Here is a 14,246-nt window from a genome sequence, read left to right as displayed (position 1 = left end):
TCACTTAGTGTGTGAGCAAGGTGGGTGGGTTGTGTAACTAAAGAGCCTGAAGCTTGGGACCCAGGGCCCCTCCATCCAAAGCCTCCCATCAGCCTCTCTAGCCATGACCTCTCTCCAACTCCACTGAGGGTTGTGCTGGAACCTCAAACTCAAACATGTTTAAAGCAAAACTGATACTCTTCCCAATCAAATATCCAATCATGCACTTGACTTGGCTATTTGTCATCGTCACCAAACATGCTCATTGTCATTATTCAAATTTGGAATCTTTATCACCTTAGCTTAGCTCCTCATCTACTAGGTGCACCTCCCATCCATCCTCCCATCCACCCACCCTACAAATAGCTTGGCATAGGATTGGGCCTTCACAACCATTTTCCCATCTCTCCTCTCCTTGTTCCCTTGGCCACCACTGTCACTTGCTCCCTTTACTTCCAGACCCCCAGTCACCTCTCTCCTGTCTCCTTGCTTCTAGTTTCTTCCTGTCTCACTGTATTCTGAACACTGCCAAGGTGAAGAGTTTCTCAAGTATCTTATAATCACAGAATTTAGAAGTGTACAGGAGCTTAAAAACTGAATGCCAGATTTAATCGAGTGGTAGTTACTGCCTAGAACACCATGTCGAGAAGATGACTGAGACCATCTCAGCTCAGTGGAAAAAGAGTACCATCACTGATTTTTGATGTCTGCCAGGAACAGAAGCGAGTGATGCCATGTGCCATGTTTTAACCCCTACTATAACTTCATCTAAGTCTTCCATTTTATAAAATTAAATCTGAGACCAGAGGGTTAAAGGTTTGCCAAAGCCACACATCCAGCCTGTAAAAGGTATTTTACCTTCTGTGTATGGTACATAAAATATATTCCATATACTAGAGTATACAGTCCTTTGATTCAGGAACTAATTCTTACACAACTTTAAGCCAGTCCACAAAACCATAACAACTTCAAGTCCTGGCAAGATAATGTATCCAATAATTATTCATTAAATAAAAAACAATATTACAAAGTAATCTCAGAGTAGCAGCAAAGGGAGATCATTAATACTATAAATGCTTAATGGTCAAAAGTACTGTGTACAAATAAATGTAATTATATCACTTTCCAGAACTGGAACCTAAACTGATAAGGGTTTCTAGTAAGTGGTCTCTTCAGACTGTATTAATCAATATATAAATGCCATTGGTAATGCAGCCTTTTAAAAAATAAAAGTTAGAATAAGCCATTTAATAGCTCTCCTGACATAAAAATGTTTAGGTAGTTTTTGCAAAGCATACCAAAAGGGATCAGTGGGTCATAGTGCTTAGGCAGTCCCAATAGAAAGGAAAGAATTGCTATCAACTAAATAGGTACTATGTGCCTGGAACTGTACACTGCTGTCTCATAACTAAGAGAAACTAATATGATTTCGATTTTTCCAGTGAGGAAACTGTGGTCTTGAGTAACTAACTAGCTCCAGGCCAGTACCTATTGGTAGCCATAAGGCTAGTATACAACACCATTAGGATTTGGGCCCAGAACCCGTTTGACTCCAAAATGAATGCTCTTTCCAAACAAAGAAAAACTTTTCTGCAATAACAAAATTATCCTCACAAACTTTGAAGGACAAAATACTGATTATGACTCTGCTAAATTACAAATAACGGATCATCAAAAGAAATCACAAATTCGAGTTAAGAAAAAAAACACAAGCTGAGAAGTAATTGTCGCAAGACATGTAATCCACAAAGGATTAGTAGTAATCTACATACAGAACTACAAATCAATAAGATAAGTGGGTAAAAGACTGAACAGGTACTTCACAAAAGGAAGAACCCAAATGGTTAATAATGTAAACAGACATTCAACCTCAATAATCGGAGAAACTGTAAATAAAAATCACAGCGAGATAAAGTTTCACTGGACAAGATTTTCAAGCCTGGTATGTGAAGCACTGGCAAGGCTGTGGAACAACTGTAACACTTATGGCTAGTGGGAACACGATCAACAAAATCACTTTGTAAAAAACAGTTCTACATTCTCTACTAAGGCTGATGATGCACATGCCCTATGATACAGAAAATTTCATTCCCTAGAGACAGCAAATGGGTGTGTGTGCCTCCACATATGTACCAAGAGCCGTGTACAAAAACCACTCACAGCAACCCTTTCACAATAGCAAAAAAACTGGAATCAATCCAAATCTCCATCTAGAGTACAATGAATAAATAAATCACAGTAGAATACTATACAGCAGGTGAAACTGAATGAAATACAGCCCTGAAATGGATAAACCTTGGGAATAGAATGTTAATCTAAATATGTGAGTCAGAAGAATACATAAAGTATAATTTTATTGATATAAAGTTCAAAATCATACACAATCAAGATTTTTTAAAAAGGATAAACCATAGAGAAGGGAATGACAAGCACAAAATCAAAGATAGGGATAGTTTCAGATGGGATGATGGAGGTGGGCTCTGAATGTATAAGGCTCTTCCTGAACTAGCTGGTGGCTGCCTAAGTGTCCATTGGTTTATGATTCTTTTTATGTTTTTGAGACAGAGTCTCACTCTGTCACCCAGGTTGGAATTCAGTGGCGCAATCTCTGCTCACTGCAACCTCTGCCTCCCCAGTTCAACTGATTCTGTTGCCTCAGCCTCCCAAGTAGCTGGGAATTACAGGCGCCTGCCACCATGCCCAGATAATTTTTGCATTTTTAGTAGAAATGGGGTTTCACCACGTTGGCCAGGCTGGTCTTGAACTCCTGACCTCAAGTGATCCGCCCCCCTCGGCATCCCAAAGTGCTGGGATTACAGGCGTGAGCCACTGCACCCAGCTGGTTTACGATTCTTTAACATATATTTTAGGAACATTATTTTGTACCTACCAATTACTTGATTCAAAAAACAACTCTAAGAAAAGACTGGACGAGAGGGCAGGACATTGACTATATCAGATGACAGACATCAAGATGCCAGAGCAGAGGGAGGAGAGGGGACCGTTTGCTCGGGGGTTAGCTTCCTAGGCTCCAGCTCTGACGTCTCAAAACCAACGTTTTCTTCTTCCAGAGGGGAAAAAAACTGTTTTTCAACTTTAGAGGTGTTTTACAAAACAACCTAAAACACTGATTAATCTAAATAAACCATGGTATATAGGACTCTTCCACCAAGAATTAAAGAACAGCTTTATAAAATAATTTTGTATTAAACAAATAATTTACAGTGAGAGCCTCACTTTTGTCACCACCATCAAGAAAAAAAATGTGCTGATACTTCAGCAAAAGAAAGGAAAATTCAAGAAGGAAACTTTTGATATTGAGGTCCCTTTGCTGAAGGAACAGAATAGTTTCTTCATTTAATGTGCATATAACTCACTTAAAGGTCTTGTTAAAATGCTGATTCCGACTGGCTGAGTTCAGAGTGGGGCCTAAGAATCTGCATTTGTAACAAGCTTCCAGGCGATTCCAATGTTGAAGATCCGTGAACCTCACTATGATAGCAAAGGACATTATGAAAATGCCTTCTCCAGAGATGTTTAAAAATAGAAACACAGGTATATCTAATTGGTGTAATTTCCTTTAACCACTGAGTAGAAAAAAAATTGATGATGTTATTACCACACAATAAAAATTTAAATATAATTACAAGTGCTACCAGAAAAATTAGAGTACTAAACTAGGTCTTTTGCAAAGAAAAGATGCCCTGAGAAAAAGCAAAGACTGAAAGCTTACAAGAAAAACCCATGAGATGCTTTACTCACTTTCACAGACCTACAAAGTTCATTCTTCTAACAGGGGTAGTTAGCCCCTTCCTTATGGAAGAATGGTTTGCATTCCCAATAATGAAGTGAAAGAAACCAGGGCTACCATTAAATAAATCCCAATTATAATGAAGATGCTGGTTACGGTGCAACATAATTAAAGGAGCATCACGTCATTGCACGTAAAAAAAATTAGGCTTTAAAATATTCTATAAGAATATGCTATTAAAAAGAAAAGCTTAAAATTATTTCGACAAAATCCACACTGAATGATTTCCACTAATCATGTCTATGTTTAGTAGTAGTAAAATCCCTCCACGTCGAAATAGTACTTCCACATGTAAAGTCATACATTCAAACATCAAGACAAAGCAACCACTCTACAAACCCTTCCAGGAAACTCTGCCAATGCCAAGCCTCTGCTCAGGATGTGTCACAAGTAGAGGGAGGTCTTCTCATTTGCTCTACAACATCACAGATATTTGTTACTAGTCTTGCCCAAGAGAAGTTCTTCACAGAAAACCTCAACTGTGGGAGACGACCTAGTAACAGCAGTTCCTTCACTGCCCAATACTTCTCGTAGATGAAGGTTTTGGTCACTCCAGCAATGACAGAGTTACAAAGAGCTTAACCCAACAGAATTCTGCACCTGGTGTGTAAGTCAGAACAGCTAAACCTCCTGTGACATCAACACAGGATATTTCTTACAACAAAGTAAATCCAAAACGTCTGGATGATCCATGGGAACAACATTCATAAAAATCTGTACGCAACACAATTTTATACAACCAGCACAAAAAGTCCCATATTTTAATGGCTCTCTATTAGAGAAACTCAAAATACTGCACATACACCACTCAATGTACATGCAGTTCTATTCTGCAGAGCCACATGAAGTCAAAAGCCACTAACTTGGATTCATTAGAAATATTTAAAAATACAAGCAGGCACGCCCTTGGCTTGCAAACACTGACCTTCCCTTCCAACTAGCATACTGAAATTTCCTTTTTCACCTACACATTTTAGGAAAGCCTGGGTTGACATTTGAAATATATCCCATTTGCCATCCCGCACTGAATAAATGAATTATAGAGATGGCATTTAGGAGGGAAATTCCCTGTGTCCCGGCCGAGACTAAACATGAGAACACTGGGAACCATCTCATTCTGACTAGATGCCAGTCTGCCCTTCTCCACCCTCTCCCCAATCACAGCTTTGAAAAATATGTATACAAAAAATACATATAAACAAACACAAATGCAGTCTGTTACTGTCATAATCCCATTAGTTACGCCTGGACACTTAACTCGGCTATCTGAATCAACAGAAATCTGAATACCAATTTACCCTCCATCATGACACTCATACACCTAATAATCCTTAATAAAGCATCCAAATAATGCAATTGTACTTGACTTAGAAAAAGCAAACGATGAAAACAAAACAAATACAGGCTAAAGGAATCATTTACTATCCATTAAAAAACATATAAATTCCTTTTAAAACAACCTACTGAATTTTAATATACTTATAGATGTCTTAGTGACATAAAAACTAAAATACATTAATCATTTCATTTAAAAATGGTTTCCTACAGAAAAAATGCACACTTGGTATCAACTGAAGACAGACGAGGTACTGTAATGTCATAGTTGTGAAGGTCCAATTAATAAACACCAACTTTTCACGTAGAAAGAAATTAATGCATAGCTGGGTTGTGGTTACAGATTATGGATGATCCACAGAAAAACGCTGCGACTCCCCACACTGCAACATTGCCTCCGCACACCACTGGGCCTAGTCCTTCCTGCAGCCCCTCCCTATGGCTCAGGTCCCCTGGTCGCAGATCAGATTCCGATCCGCATCCGCAGGCCGGCTCCCCTCTGCCTGCACTGGTGCTGCAGGGCGCCCCTCCAGCAGAGCGCAGTCCAACAAGAGGTGCAGGAAGGATCATCCCAAAAGAAAAGACTCTCCCCTGCTCACACCTAGGTGACCTGGTCCTCCTGACGCCACATCCAGCAGCAGCTGCAGGACAAGGTAGCAGCAGCTCCAGGCCTCGGCTAAGGGCAGCCCCGGGCCTGGGTGGGGCCGGGCGGGGGCCGCAGGCGCCGAGCGGCCGTGCCAAGCCCCGCCAGCGAGAACCAAGGAAGCTGCGATACTGCTGCATTGTGCTGCATCACGGCGAGGGCACCGTGAGCCATCCATCTTGCCAAAAAAACCACATCCCCGCCCAAATAAACCCCACCGAATTCAATTTTCTGCTCCGCCGAAGCACCCCCACACGCACCCTGTCCTCACTTACTATCTGGCCTGGCTTTCGATTGGAAAAATAACGGACAGAGGTTTGCGTTCTGATCCCCACCCCCTCCCCATCTGATGGCAGCAGTTGGCACCTTTCCTATCACAAAAACAAAGAGAAGGCGCCCCCTAAAAGACGGCCGTGGGCGTGGTGTGGGGGGGTGATGACGAGCCAGCCCACCTACCCAAAGCAGGCCCGGAGGGTCCCCGCGCTGAGACAAACCTGTTGAAGAGAGGGTGGCAGGAGCTGAAGGGCGGGCGCAGCGGCGGCTCGGCGCCCGGAGGCGGCTCACGCCCAGCCCTGGGAGAGTGGGGACGGCAGAAAGGGCGGGGGGGTGGGGGGCGGGCGCAGGAGGGTAGCGAGCGCGGGTGGCGGCGCGGGGCCGCCGCCTCCGGCTCAGCTGCAGGGCGGCGCAGCCGGGACCACGCCTGGCCGCATCCCCTGCACCGCTACGCGCAGAGCCCGGCCCTGTCACCGCCGCCCCCGCTCCCCACCCGCGGGGCCACAGGGAGGGCACCTGAAAATAGACCCTCCGGCTGCCCGCTCCGCACCCACCTCCGCGCCGGGAGCCTCCGCGTCAGGGGCCGCCGCACCCGGCTGCAGGGAGGCGGCGGCGGAGGCAGGGAGGAGGAATCGCCGCGCCGGGGCTGGGGCCGGACGGCAGCTGTGCGCACGGCGGGTCTGCTACCGCCTCACCGCAGAGCCTGCCGCCCCTCGTCCCGCATCATCCGAGTACCAATGAGCACCCGCGACCCGGGCTCCCCGCGCCGCCCCCGCCCGGGCTCTGCAGCCTCCCTGCCCCCACGCAGCTCCCCGGGCGCAGGGCAGGCGGGCAGTGGCGTCCTCCGGCCCTGGGCCCGCGCCCCTCCTCCCGCCCGTCCGCCGCCGCGGAGCCCGATCGGGAGGCAGCTCCAGTGAGTTGGCATCTCCTTGCCTCGGGCCCCCTACCTACCTCCAAGGGATGGGGTGGGGGCGCCGGGGTCCCGTCCTCCTCCCGCTCCTCGGCGGCCGGGCGGGTGGGCCGGGAGGCGACTCCGCGGGTCTGTCCGCGGCTGGGGCCGGGGCTCACAGGACGGGACCAGTGGGCGCTGCTGCGCAGGGCTGCGCGCTCGCTCCGGGAGGAGAGGCGGCCGAGGGAGGGACTGGAGGAATCCGCAGCCTGCACGGCAACAGCTGCACTGATTCCGGGGGCTGGGCGGGAGCGCGGGGGGCGGGGGGAGGAGGAGAGGAGGGCGCTCGCAGGGATGGGGCGAGGGGCGGGGAGAGGAGCGCGCGGGGCGGGCGCGCGCGCGCGCGCACACCACACACACACGCACACACACACACACCGCACACGCACTGCCGGACTCCCTCCCGCACGCCCTCCGCCCTCCTCCCTCCCCACTCTCGCCCGCTCCCTCTGCCTCGCCCGCCTTCTCCGCCTGCCCCGAGCCCCGCAGCCGCCCATCCGGCGCTCGCTCGGCCAGGGAGCCGAGCCTCGGGCGCGTCCGCGTCCTCTCCAGCTGAGGCTCTTCCCGGGCCCAGCCCGGACCTCATCCTCCCAGCGGCGGGGACCGACCAGGCTGGCCGGGGCGGGGTGGGCACTGCTGCTGCCGCTACCCGAGCAGGACAATAGGGGCTTTGTCCCCACAGCCGGAGAGGGCCAATTTCACGTTTAATTTGAGGCTAATTCGATTATCGCCATGGAAAGAGGCGGTCTAATTTTCTACGTGATCTGTGCAGCCTCTTTTCGCCCTTGATGTTGCGTTCGGAATGCTGGGGAGAGAGGGTATTTAGGGAGGTTTTGGAGCGTCACTTGCTTGGTTGGTTTGAGATGCAGGTGGTGATGCCTTATAGGTTCTGCCCAACTTGGAGAAGGGCGACGGCGACCTCTTCGTGGGAAACCTTGGGCGCTGGAGGGTGGGTGGTGGGGTCGTTCCTTTGTGAGGTTAATGTATTCTTTTGCAAATGCTTTTTCGCCCACCCTTTCGCTTTGGGTAGCTGGGAGCAGACCCTACAAGTGGTTCATCCAACTCCTGCCTCTCAGCGCAGGCTCCGCTCGAACCTGAGGCCAGGTGCCCTGCCTGCCCCAGTCACTGCCGAGAGAGCGGTCGTCCGGCCGCGGTGGAGGGCCCCGTGATGGCGTGGGGACTTGTGTTTTCCCCTATACGCATTCCCTGAAACGGAAACTAGACGTTTCCTCGAATTTTTGTCATGTGCCACTGCCCCTTCCCAGTCACCTGGTCTACCCCGTCAGCCCCTAAGGCTGTGAAGAAATTCCAGAACCGTCACTGTTGTGAAGAAAAGATGGTGGAATCACCAGGACCACGAATGGAAACACTCTTTAGAAAACAGTTTGGAGAAACTGACTTTCTCCTTGTTCTGTAAGGTGCACAAGGCGGCACTGCGGGCATTCAGAGGGAGGAGGGCCCTTCCTGTTTGAAAAAGCCCCAGGGCTTTTTCCCCATATAGACCTGATCATCTGGATTAAAACAAAACAAAAATACAAGGCAGTCAAGTAGTTTGGATCATGCTTATATCTCAGACCACTAGAACCTGGCCTGATGGGTTTATGTGTTTGTATGTATTTTTAAATAAATATTTTAAAATAAAACTCAATGAAATTGTCACAGCAAACTGAAGATGATTCTTCCTTTTAGGCCTTCATAGGTTTGAATGTTTGAACCTATGTTTACTTTTGATAGACAGGAAAAAAATTGAGGAAAGCAAATAACATTTTTTCTCAGAAGGTGAATCAACACAACTGGACGGTAAACTCTCTTAAAGGTAGGGTTCTTTCTTTCTTCACTCTGTACATATAGCAGGCACTTAGGAGGTACTAAAAAAAATTTTGTTGAATTGAACAGAATCAACTTGTAAGCTGCTGCCCTCATTAGGTAATAAGGGAAATCCACTAGAAAGCAAAGTTGTTTGCCCTTTACTTATTTATTTTTTTACCATGGACTCCAGCACCTCCCCACCCATAATGTTAATGAAATACCAAAGAAAACAGTAACAATATTGGGAAGTGCATCCATTTAAATTAATTCTTCCAGTGTTATTCTGAAATGGGGACTCTTAAATAATTCCTTTATCACAGACAACGGTACTTAAATAAATTTTCATTTGATGGATGATTCACCTCCCTTACCCCATTCCACTCCCACTTACGTTGTTTTTTAATTTCCTTAAAAGAAAAAAAAAGGGCCACACACACCTTAGCAAGGTACTCTAGTAAAGCCCCGGTAATTATTCCAAAAATGTGAAAGATACCTGCCTCACAATTTTGAATTCTTACCCTTAGGTGCAAAAAATCACCGCAGAGAACTCAGTGTACCAACGACCAAAAAGAAGTAACAATTCAAAGAAAAGATAGTACAACTGGAAAGATTATTGGAAAAGACATCATTATGGAAGGCAAAATCTAAAAAAGATAAAAAGTCTTAGTCAGTGATAACAGCTCAGAAGGATTATTCCCATGTATCTCAGAAGTGGCTTTAAGTTTCTTCTCATATTAGAATCAGGGTTGATTTAAAGGAATCTAGAAGTCTTCAATATCATGTTTGTAACATACTACTCTCCATTTTTAAAACCATGTGATTGCATATGGCTTTATCTCCCACCAAAATACTTTATTACAAAATTTTTATAGATATAAATTGTCATTTTAACTTTCCATTCAAAATGTAGGGGAAGGCTGGGCACAGTGACTCATGCCTGTAATCCCAGCACTTTGGGAGGCTGAAGTGGGTGGATCACCTGAGGTCAGGAGTTCAAGACCAGCCTGGCCAACACGGCAAAGCCCCGTCTCTACTAAAAATACAAAAATTAGCCAGGCATGGTGAGACGCACCTATAGTCCCAGGTACTCTGGAGGCTGAGGCAGGAGAATCGCTTGAACCTGGAAGGCGGAGGTTGCAGTGAGTCGATATCGCGCCACTGCATTCCAGCCTGGGTGACAAAGCGAGACTCCGTCTCAAAAAATAAAATAAAATAAAATAAATAAAAAATAAAATAATAAAATAAATAAAATAATTGATAAACAGTATTGTCTACTGCAACCTGTTTTATTTAGAAAAGAGAATGATACTCTAAGTATTTCCTTGGTTATATTATATTAACCCAATTGAACCCATCTTTTATTGTACTGATAATAGCCCAAAACTTTAAAATCAGAACGTATTTTGAAAACTTGCATATATTTTTAAAATTCCTATTTACTCCTAAACTTGCTTCGTTTTAACCCTGGACTAGTCTGGGAAATTTCCTCATATTTAAAATATATTTCATTTGGGAATTCACATATATTAATTTTGCACTGGGAAAACCTAAAGACTTATATGTAAACTATCATTATGAATGAATATTTTTAAAGCACTATTAACATATTTACTCTTGTATAAAGTAATTTATTCTTTCATTATTCAAGAGATAGATATGCCTTATATTCTTCTCGGCTCTGAAATAGAGCAATGGGTAAAATAATTTTAAAAAATCATTGCTTTCATGGATCTTCTATTCTAGTAGATTATATCTAGTATTCCATTCTAGATATAATCAATCAATAAAAAAGTAAAAGATATGTAATGATAAATCTGAATAGATAGTAATCTAAATGTATAACAATATTTATAAAATGATCACAATAAATGGTCTCAGCTTTCTATAAAAGATCTTCACATTTTCTATGTTAATAATAATAATGATTATAAGTAGCAACCATAAACTGTTTTCCAGTTTTTAAAATGCTTTATCAAATATTATCTTATTTTGTCCTTTTGCCAGTTCTGTGGGGTAAATATTAACCCCATTCTGTGGATGACCAAATGGTCAAATGAGCTGCCCAAGTTCTCACAGCTAGTTAAGTGCCAGAGATATCTTAGGAGCTAGCATATCAGAGCTGTATACCTGGGCAATGCATATGAATTACTAAACATAACTCTATTTTGCAAGATGAAGAAAGCTCTAGAGATGGATGGTGGTGATGGTTGCACAATGATGTGCATGTACATAATGCCACTAAACTGTATGAAAATGGTTAAAATGGTAAGTTTTATGTTGTGCATATGTTACTTTTAACCGTTCAGAAAATTCTGTTGGTTTTTTTTTTTTAACTTTTATTTTGGGTTTGGAGTATATATGTAGATTTGTAAACAGGTAAACTTGTGCTACAGGGGTTTGTTATTATTTCATCACCCAGGTACTAAGCCTAGTACTCAATAGTCATTTTTTCTGATTCTCTTCCCTCCTCCTAACCTCCACCCTAGAGTAGGCCCCAGTGTCTATTGTTCCCCTCTTTGTGTCTGTGTGTTGTCATCATTTACCTCCTTCTTATAAGTGAGTACATGCGCTATTTGGTTTTCTGTTCCTGTATTAGTTTGCTAAGGATGACAGCCTCCAGCTCCATCCAGGTTTCTGCAAAGGACATAATCTTGTTCTTATGTGGCTGCATGGTATTCCATGGTGTATATGTATTACATTTTCTTTATCCAGTCTACCATTGATGGACATTTAGGTTGATTCCATGTCTTGGCTATTATTAATAGTGCTTCAGTGAGCATACATGTGCGTGTGTCTTTATGATAGAATGATTTATATTCCTTTGGTTCTATACCCAGTGATGGGATTGCTGGGTTGAATGGTCATTCTGTTTTTAGCTCTTTGAGGAATCACCACACTACTTTCCACAGTGGTTGAACTAATTTACACTCCCACCAACAGTGTAAAAGTGTTCCTCTTTCTCTGCAATCTCTCCAGCACCTGTTATTTTTTGACTTTTTAATAATAGCCATTCTGACTGGTGTGAGATGGTATCTCATTGTGGTTTTGATTTGCATTTCTCTAATGATCAGTGATATTGAACTTTTTTTCATATGCTTGTTGGCCACATGTATGTCTTCTTTTGAAAAGTGTCTGTTCATGTCCTTTTCCCACTTTTTAATGGGCTTTATCAAATATTATCTTATTTTCTTGTAAATTTGTTTAAGTTCCTGATAGACGCTAGATTTTAGACCTTTGTCAGATGCACAGATTGCAAATAGTTTCTTCCATTCTGTAGGTTGTCTGTTTAGCTCTTCTGCCCAGCAAATGCTCAACATTTTTAGTCATTAGAAAAATGCAAATCCAAACCACTTTGAGATACCACTTCACATTCACTAGGATGGCTTTAATTTTATTTAAAAGATGGAAAATAGCAAGCATTGGTGAGAATGTGGAGACATTGAGAGCCTTGTACATTGTTGGTGGGAATGTAAAACGTGCAGCTGCTGCAGAAAAGTTTGGCAGTCTGTCAAAAAGAAGAACATAGAATTACCATGTGACCCAGCAATTCCATTTCTAGGTATATGCCCAAAAGAATGGAAAACAGGTTCTCAAATAGATACCTGTACACTAGTGTTCATAGGAGCACTATTCACAGTAGCCAAAAGTTGGAAACAACCCAAATGTCCATCACCTGATGAATAGATAATGAAAATGTGGTACAGCTACACAATGGAACATTATTCAGCCACAAAAGGGAATGAAGTACTGATACATGTTACAGTGTGGGTAAACCTTGAAAACATTATGCTAAATGAAAGAAGTCTGATACAAAAGGTCACATATGATTTAATTTATCCAGAATAGGTAAATCCTTAGAGATAGAAAGCAGATTGTGGCTGCCAGGAGCTAGGGTGGGTGGGGAGTGGGGGAATGGGGTCTACTGCTTGATGGATATGGCTTTTTTTTTTTTTTTTTTGAGTCTTGCACTGTCAGCCAGGCTGGAGTGCAGTAGCACGATCTTGGCTCACTGCAACCTTCACCTCCCAGATTCAAGAGTTTCTTGTGCTACCTCTCGTAGCGCCACCATGCCCAGCTAGTTTTTGTATCTTTAGTAGAGACAGGGTTTCACATGTTGGCCAGGCTGGTCTCCAACTCACGACCGCAAGTGATCGGCCCGCCTCGGCCTCCCAAAGTGCTGAGATTACAGGCGTGAGCCACTGCGCCTGGCCAATATGGCTTTTCTTTTCAGGTAATGAAAATATTTTAGAACTAGAGGTGATGGTTGCACAACATAGTACACATGAAATGCCACTGAAATGGTCACTTTAAAATGGTTAATTTTATGTCATATGCCTATCAATCACCTTAATCTTTTAAGAAATGTAATTCAAAAGTAAAAATTATTTTTTATTAGTTTCTCATTTAACATCATTTATCAATGACCAATGAAGCACTAGTCATATCAGGTAAATGGGCTCCTGCATGTTCTTTAAGATTTTCCTATATGTGCCTCTTGAGAAAGGATTTATTACAATTCATCTCTCAGATATGAACTATTCCACCTGCATGTTTTCAGGGAGCTTGATGTTAATTATCCCACCACAGAAATATAAGAAGGATTTTGAGCCTTTACTGTTGGAGCAAAACTAGAAATTCAGAAAAAAAAAGTTTTGAAATCTCCCTTTGGCAAGTAGCATTTAAGAATGAAGGGAAAAATCTCAGAGTGTGATGACTCTCCATGTGACAATGTGCAGTTTTTCTTCATCGTCTCAAACTACCCTGTCCAATACAGTAGCCACCAGCTATTTTCCCTTTTTTTTTTTGAGACGGAGTTTAGCTCTTGTTGCTCAGGCTGGAGTGCAATGGTGCAGTCTTGGCTCACTGCAACCTCTGCCTCCCAGGTTCAAGCGATTCTCCTGCCTCAGCCTCCCAAGTAGCTGAGATTACAGGCGCCCGCCACCATGCCCAGCTAATTTTTTGTATTTTTAATAGAGATGGGGTTTCACCATGTTGGCCAGGCTGGTCTCAAACTCCTGACCTTAGGTGATCCACCCACCTCAGCCTCCCAAAGTGCTGGGATTACAGGCGTGAGCCACCGGGCCTGGCCTCCACCAGTTATTTTCCATAGCCGCATGTTGCTGTTCATCACTTAAAATGTGGCTAGAGTGACAGAGGAACTGAATTTTTCATTTTACTTGACTTTAATTAAAATTAAGATTTAAAATTTTATTATTGCTTCAGTTACTGAAAAACTTTTAAGTATGTTTGGAACAATTTGGATATTTGAATCTGCTTGTTTTAACTGTACATTTTATGAAATCTACATACACTCCAGATTCCAGGAGCTTAGTTAAAAAAAAAAAAAAAGAAATGCAACATATCTCAACTTAAAAAATATTGATATGTTGCAATTAATCTTTTTGTATTTTATTTAATGGGTTAAATAAAATCTATTTTTAAAATTA

The 14,246-nt window shown here is 43.4% G+C and overlaps 1 protein-coding gene across 3 annotated transcripts in view; it reads right to left on the bottom strand.

Annotated features, from left to right (window-relative positions):
• SPTBN1 (spectrin beta, non-erythrocytic 1) overlaps positions 1–7,231 on the bottom strand; it is a 214,132-nt gene extending 206,901 nt beyond the window's left edge. Inside the window, exon 1 of one of the 3 annotated variants that reach the window (XM_030827597.1) lies at positions 6,993–7,231. The gene's annotated coding sequence lies outside the window, so the exon portion shown is untranslated. Of the gene's footprint in view, positions 1–6,224; positions 6,350–6,992 lie in introns of those variants that run through there. The other 2 variants (XM_030827598.1, XM_030827599.1) reach the window with 2 other exon arrangements.
• Between the last annotated feature and the right edge of the window lie 7,015 nt (positions 7,232–14,246).

Source organism: Nomascus leucogenys, chromosome 14 (assembly GCF_006542625.1).
Source record: "Nomascus leucogenys isolate Asia chromosome 14, Asia_NLE_v1, whole genome shotgun sequence".
NCBI classification, from domain to species: Eukaryota; Metazoa; Chordata; class Mammalia; order Primates; family Hylobatidae; genus Nomascus; species Nomascus leucogenys.
This window is presented reverse-complemented; position numbering and strand designations above follow the sequence as displayed.